At 55.0% G+C, this 7,552-nt stretch overlaps 1 protein-coding gene across 1 annotated transcript in view; it reads left to right on the top strand.

Moving 5' to 3' along the window:
• Window positions 1-6,520: 6,520 nt before the first annotated feature.
• Window positions 6,521-7,552, top strand: part of AMOTL2 (angiomotin like 2) — a 20,670-nt gene continuing 19,638 nt past the window's right edge. Inside the window, exon 1 of the mRNA XM_006161853.3 lies at window positions 6,521-6,618. The gene's annotated coding sequence lies outside the window, so the exon portion shown is untranslated. The remainder of the gene's footprint in view (window positions 6,619-7,552) is intronic.

The following is a 7,552-nucleotide window of genomic DNA, read 5'->3' as shown; positions in this document are numbered from 1 at the left end:
AAGAACAAAATTATTGGAGAAGCTGCTCAGAGATCGGGGACATGAGGTGCCAGACTGAATGGCCACTGGGGACTCAGAACAAAGAAGAAAAACGTGGGACCAGCAGTTAGTGTAATGGCTATGTCGCTGGGCCCCCCTGTAGTCAACCAAGGTTCAAGTCCCAGACCTGGTGGCTTAAACTCACACCGGGCATGTGTGCGTGCGTGCCCAAGATCCCGAGAGGAGAATGGAGGAGAAGGGATTGCAGCGTGGCCATCCCCCCAGGGGGTGATTTCTCGCTTTCTGTCTCTCTATCTCTCTGTCTTTCTGGTGAGCACATGAGCCCTATAGCAAAAACCTCTAAAAAAAACAAAAAAAAGAGGAAAAACGTGTCAAGGTACATCACGGGGCCATCTCAGGACACCAGACCTGCAGAGAGACATCCTGAATGCTTCCAGAGAAAGAGAAAACAGTTTATATTCAAGGATAAACAGTCACGATGACATCTTGTCAATAGCAGCACTAGCAGCAAGAGAATAAGGAAGCAACTCTTCCAAAATATAGAGCATTTTTTTTCTGAGAGATTTTTTTGCTATAGTGCATGTGCACTCACTGGAGAGACAGAAACAGAGAGACAGAAAGCAAAATATCACCCCCGTGGGGGTGGCCATGCCACAATCCCTTCTCCTCCATTCTCCTCTCAGAATTTTGGGCACACACACGTGCCCAGCGTGAATTTTAAGCTACCAGGTCTGGGACTCAAACTGTGGTCGACTATGTGGGAGTCCAGCAATGTAACCATGACGCCATCTGCTGGTCCTGAAAATATAGTAGAAAAAAATTTTTAAATATAGAGAGGGAAAATTATTTCTAACCTAGAATGTTATACCCAAGCAACTATCAAAGCATATGAAGATAGAATAAAGACACTTAGAGACGCAAATTTTTCTTTAAAGGAGATTTAGTTTTTTTTCTTCACTATAGGGCATGTGTGCTCACCAGAGAGAGACAAGGAGAGAAATAATCTCCCAAGGGGAATAGGCATCCTGCAATCTCTTCTCCTCCAGTGTCTTCTCAGTGGAGAAAGGGAGGAGAGGGGATTGTGGCCTGATCACACACACACACATACCCCGTGTAATTTTCAAGCCTCCAGATCTGGAACTCGAGCCGCGCACTTGACCGTGTGAGATCCGGTGCCTTAACCTCCACACCACCGCTGGCCCGCAATCTTCTTAAATTTGTCTCCACAGACTCATTCTTAGGAAGCCATTAGTAAGAAAACACAGAGAGAAAGACAAGGGATCCAGGAGATGGGGACCAGACAGAAAAAACTGAGGGGAAGGCCTACAGCCTACAGCTGGGGGGAGACTTGCAGGTGGAAGCCGTGTGGCGGACCAGAGAGCGCTGGCCCAACGCCCCAGGCCGGGTGTCGCCAGGACGAAGAGGGGCCTGTCAGAATACCAGCGGGTCTATGTTTGTTGAAGGGAATGTTAAAGTTCCGTCTATTTGCAGACAATGTAATGCTCGCTACACAGAACACTAAACAAATAAAAAAGGAGGCAACATTTAGTTGTAATAAAAACGAGTTGAGTAAGAAAGGACGTTTTCATGGCACAGTGTACGACTCCGCTGGTACCACTATCGACAGAGTTGCAATAATATAAACATTTGATAGTTATTTAACCACAAGGTCACGTAGCTACAAGAGAACGGAGAAGCGTGTGTGTATGTGTGCATGCGTGAAGGCGTGCATGTGTGCATGTATGCGTGCATGTGTTTGTACGCCTGTGTGTGGTGCATCGTCCTAATCTTTCATGGTAGGGAACAGGAAGATAATACCTAGGAGAGAAACATGATGACATAGAAGAAGGTTTCTGTTTTAGGAATGTCAGTTTAGATGTAAGTACAGGACATCTAGGGGCCTGCTCCATTGCTGCGTGTTTCAGGCAGCTGAGTTCTGCGTGGCCAACCAGGAAGCTTGAAAAACACAGCGGGCCCAAGCCCGAACTCCTGACAGGGTGCAGAAAGGGAGGAGAGAGGACTGCAACCTGACCACATTCCGCTGGGAGAGTGCTTTCCCCTTCTCTCTCTCTTGGGAGAGTGCTTTCTCTCTCTCTCTCTCCCTCTGTCTCTCTCTCTCCCTCTCTCTCTCTCTCTCCCCTGAGCACATGCTCCTTCGGCAAACTGAAAGAAGAAGTAACACAAGACATCTAAAAGAGTTTAGAATGATTGTCTCTTTGGAGTGAAACTTGGAGAGGGAGCGGGGAAACAGGGCACACTGATTTCTCACACTGTGGTATTTGACTTCCAGATTTTTCTTTTCTGGAGACACACTTGGTAGGTAACAGCTCACACCTGCCTAGAGTGACACCACATGAGCGTGACGTGCCCAGCATCTCCGAGCTTCCAGTGCCTTCCGTGATCGCGAGCACATCGGGTGCGGGAGGTCAGCTGCCACCCGAGAGTGACTCAACAATTCCATTTTTTTAAAAAGAAAAATAATTTTATTTATTTATTTATTTATTTATTTATTTGACTTGAGAGAGAGAAAGGGAAAGTGAAAAGTCAAGCCACCAGGTCCAGGACTTGAACCGTGGCTGGCCACATAGGAGTCCAGTGCCCCAGCCACAACACACCTGCTGGCCTCTACACGCCCATGTTTTCGATAAGTGGCGGGGATAGGGGGTTTGAGCTTGTAGTAAAGTTTCCCCGGATGCCCACCTGGGGACCACGCCACCATCTGGCTGCACCTTCAGCCCTCCTCTAGGACATGCGCCATGACAGCCTCCCTGTGCAGGCCCCTCCTTCAGGGCAGAGCTCTCCGCTGTGCTGTGCAGCCCGTGGCCTGCACGCCCTGCGAGGATGGGCCCCCGGGAGTCAGAGTGGGGCTAGGACAGACCTGCTAAACGAGTGTACTGAGTATAGGACAGATGGAAGGGCGGATGGGTGAGTGAACACAAGTGGGGGGTCCCCTGTCAGTGACAGGTGGTGTGTTAAAGGCGGCATTTCCTTAAGGACTATGTGAAAGTCCAAGAGAGGCTAGCATGGGGAAAGTTCAGAAACACAGCTGGAGCCATTCATCCATTTCTGAGGGGTTTGGGAGACACAGGTCCCCAGATAAAACCTTTCCCAAACATCTCTCTTCCCCACCCACCACCACCACCACCACCCCTACCTCAAACCCGAGAACCACCAGGGAGCCTTACCGCAGCAGCGGATATGCCGCTCACTAGGGGGCGCTCTTCCTTCACACTGGCCTGCCCCAGCAGCGGCAATCCCTGCCCTGGGCTCTTTCCTAGGATTACAAACCCCGGCCTTGCACGGTCCCTCGAGCCTCTTGCCAGCTGAGGGTCTTTCTAGGCAGCACTAGCACATCCTCCGTGTCAGTGCCATCAGTACCAGGGAGCTCTGCAGGAGAGGCAGGGGTCTGCCTTGAAGCTGGTCCTTCAGGCTGGTCTTCTTTCATGCACCGGCCCAGATGCGCTGGTGTGTGGATCCCTGGTCCCGGCCCTTCTCCAACCTGTGGCTGCCCAGCGAGAGCAGTGTGTCCATCCATTTATTTGCCAACAATCATTAGACACAGCTTCCATGTAGGGCTGGGGGCAGTGGAGGTTCTAGACAGTTCGAGTCCCCAGAGGAGGACAAGGAAAGGGGAGTCATGGATGCTCCCTCCCTTTGGGTGAGCTCACCACTTGCAGGAACCAGCCCTCCTCTGGGCCCAAAGGGGTACCAGACATAAAGCCCCCCCCCACAAGGACAGGAACCCCAGGGCTCTTTCATTTCTTAATACCCTCTTACCCCAAACACAGGGGAGGGGTCATTTCTTACCCCAAACACACGCTCTAGTTTCACAAAAGCTCCAACTCTGGAGGGTTTGACCCCAAAGACAGACCCTGTGAGGCAGCTAGTCCAGGCCAGAGGGCAGGGAGTAAAAGACAAGAATAGAAGGAGAGGGCTTGGGGGTGAAGCCTAGAGGCAGAGAGGAGGAAGAGGTGGAGAGGGAAGAGCAGATAGGATTTGTAGGACAAAGAGGGCCCAGCGGGCTCTTCCAAGCAGCCTGCAGGCTGTCCTGCGAATTCGCTGCCTGCCCTGCTTTCTGGGAGGCTTGTTCCCACAACCCGTCAGAGGGACTGTCCAGGGAGCTTGGAAGGAGAATTCACAACCGGAAGTCTTCCTACGATGTCCCTCCTGGGCCCTGGAGTACCTCCTCCATCCATCAACCATTTAGGAAGTGAGAGGACCGTCCCCTCTCAGCTCCACGGGAGAGGGCTGTGAAAGTCCCCTAAGAACTCTTCTTCAGACATGAAATCTTCAAAACATTCATGGAAAATGTATATTATTAAAACAAAATGCAGATTTCAAATATTTTTGCACCAAAATAAACCCATACGTTAATTCCATTTTTTCACAAGCTCTTGGAAGCCCCCTCATAGCCCTGTCAGTTGCAGGGGGATGCAGAAGCAGGCCAGACCCAGGCCCAGGCTAAGGAGGGACGTGGGTGTGTGCGCCCAGCTCCCTACGGTGTAGCCACGCCCCTGGAGCTGCAGCCTCCCCGCAAAGGCTTGGAGCCTGGCTTACGCTGAGAACTGGGTCAACTCGGCATCTTCCCTGGGCAGGATTCCAGAGCCAGCCAGTCACTCTGTCATCTGGGAAGAGTCACTACTTGCTGGGTGGGAGGGAGAGAAGACAAGGCTGGCTGAGAAAGACAAGGTGTGAGGAAGGAGTACTGCTTCCCCAGGAGCCTCTCTCCCTCTGCTGTAGCAAAGGGGTGTGTGAAGCAGGCTCACAGCCCCGAGCCCACGTGGGCACCCCTGCCTCTGGCACATCTGAGCTGTAGTCACCTTCTCACCCACCCACGCTGTTGTCAGGTGTAGCTGCCAGCTCAGGTAAGCCCCCCTGAGGCCCCGGCCCTGCCCTGGTGACGAGGTCCTGTTTTGCAGAGGAGAAAAGAAAAAAAAAAAAGTGCATATATATTTCCCATCCAGGTTTGGGGTTCTCTCTCTCTGTCCCTCTGGGAACAGAGGTGAGCAGTCCCAGGTCCTGTGCAGGTGTGCAGCAGGCTCGCCACTCCGAGATGTACCTCCTGCTGCAGCCGCCCCTTTCTGCACCTTAAGAATGTTCCTTCTGTTAAGTATCTTGTAAGGTGTCCCTCCCCCCGAATGTCCCCTGAAAGGCAGCACTACATTATGTATATATACGACCTTTCCCCTGGTTTTGCAATCCCAGAGTACACATGCCCACACCCACGCTCACACCTCCACCAGGTTTCCAAGAAGAATGCCGTCGGTAAGGCAAGGCCACCTGGGACCTCTCCTCTGGGCCTGCTCACCTCTCAAATCCCTACTCAGACCTGGTTGGGACGGACTGGCCGTGGCTTCTGTGTAAGGTGTCCTTGGATAGCCAGGTACACTTTAGAGGGGCAGAGAGGACCCATGTTCTCGTTTGCTTCAGGTCCAATCACTATTTGAAAGGCACATTTGGCTTCCAAGTAAACCACAGGCGCACACACGCATACCTCCAGACGGGATATTAAATACTAGCATGTTCCCTGCTGTTGAGCTTGCAGGCTCCCCTGCAAATCAACTCCTTCAGACATGAAGTCTTTAAAACATTCTTGGGAAATGTATATTATTTTTTAAAAATGCAGATTTCAAATATTTTTGCACCAAAATAAACCCATACATTAATTCCATTTTTTCACAAGAGGCTGAGCCTCTCCCACAGGGGCTAGTTGACAGGTCCTGCGTGGTCAGGGGTGCGGCAGGGCACAGAGCTGGGGTGGACACAGCTGGCGGGGAGGAAGGAGGGGCGGAGCAGGCTTCCTGAAGAAGCGTTTTCCACAGCCTGGTGGTCAGGTAGGAAGGGTCCACGAGAGGGGAGGATTCTCTGCAGAGCAGGAGAGCAAGAGCAGGGAAGTAGCTCCAGGCAGGGCCCTGGCTGGCGCGGGGAGCCTGGGAGAAGGGGCTCCCGGAGAGGCAGGTGGACAGGAGGGCTCCCAGAGCCTGCCCTATCCCTCTAAGGAACTGGGGTCCTGGTGCCATGGCGGCCTTTGATCGGCTTTCTCGGCGCGATCCTGGGCTGGCTACTGAACCGTCTGCGCCTTGGTTTCCTCGTTTTTAACTCGGGGATAGTAACAGAAGTCTCTCGAAGGGCGACTGGGGGGGGTCGGGTGACTGGGTCCCAAGCGGGTGGTGGCGCACCCGGTGCTCTGCGTAAAGGAGCGCTGATGGTCACCTGGGGGCAGAGTCGGACCGGGCGCCTGGCAGCGGGTGGGCCACTTGCACAGGTGGGTCAAATTAACCAGATCGTCCAACCCAGATTCGCACTTCCTGTGGACATGGCGCAAAGAGCTGGGAAGGTGTTTGTAAACACTACCCGCGCAGTTCGCAGGTGGCCGCTGAGGCTGAGAGCGGCGGGGAGAGGGAGGGGCGCGGTGGCTGGAAGCCTCGTCTTCGCCCAGGGCACGGTCCAAGCTGAGCGGATGTGGACGACCGTGCACCCGCCCCCCCTCCCACCCCCGCTCACACCCACACACGCGCGCGCACACGCAGCCTCCGCTGGAGCCCCTCTCCCAGGAACCCTGCACACGCGACGTCCATCCCTTCGGTGTGGCCCTGCCAGTGGGTTTCGGGATGAAGGGTGAGCGCACGCGGGCCGAAGCTGGGGCCTGGGGGGCACCGCGTGGCCTCGCGGGCTCGGGGCTGCCGGGGAGCTGCGCTCTGGGGCCGGCCGGGCGCCCGGCCTGCAGCGCCTCCTCCCCGAAGGAAGGCGGGGGCCGGGGGGAGCGCGCGGGAGGAGGCGGAGGGCGGAGGAGGGCGGTGCGCTGAGAGGTTATTTGTGGTTCGCTTTGAGAAGAGCCATCACAGCTGTAGCTGTCAATGTGATAGTCATCAGGAAATTTAGTTGTTATAGAAGAGAAAATGTTCCCAGTATGGACAAATTCCACACTCGGCGCTCGGGCAGTGCGCGAGGCCGGCAGCAGTCGAGTCCCGGCGCAAAGGAGCCGGGCGGACTGAGCGATCTCGGGGCGCAGAAGCGACCACAAAGCCGGGTAAGGGCCGCTCGGCCCAGGGAGCTCTGCGCGGAGCGCCTCGGCGAGCTCCCGAAGGCGCGGGAGTCCCCTGGAGCGGGTGGAAGGGGTAGCTCTGGGGTCGCTCTTGGGGCTGCAGGTCTGGCTGGAGGAGGGAGAACAAGATTGGAGGCGGCCCTTCCAAGGTCACCGTGCAGCGTGCTGGGGGCTGATTTTGCTAGTTGGCGGTTCTAGGTCTGTTTGCCCCCAACTAGCCCAAGAATTCCTCTTTGTCTTCTTGGAAAATCCTCTCTGGAGCCACGAACTGGCTCTCACTTAGAAAGAATGCGGCCTGCCGTCCAGCCCGGTGACGTCAGCGCTGGGGTATTTGGAAAACAAAGAGGTCTCGGGAGGGAGGCCGGCAGGCGGACCGCGCCGCTTACAGACCTCTGGGGTCGGGTCGCTGGTTCCCCTCGCCACTCGCCCCAGCCTCCCGGCCACCAGCGACCACCGGCGCTCGTCACCCGCCAGGGGCCGAGCTCCCGCCTAGGCTCCCCCCCCCAG

The sequence above is a fragment of the Tupaia chinensis genome, unplaced genomic scaffold (genome assembly GCF_000334495.1).
Source record: "Tupaia chinensis unplaced genomic scaffold, TupChi_1.0 Scaffold139245_1, whole genome shotgun sequence".
NCBI classification, from domain to species: domain Eukaryota; kingdom Metazoa; phylum Chordata; class Mammalia; order Scandentia; family Tupaiidae; genus Tupaia; species Tupaia belangeri.
Note: the sequence above shows the minus strand (reverse complement) of the source record. Positions and strands in the feature narration are given on the sequence as shown.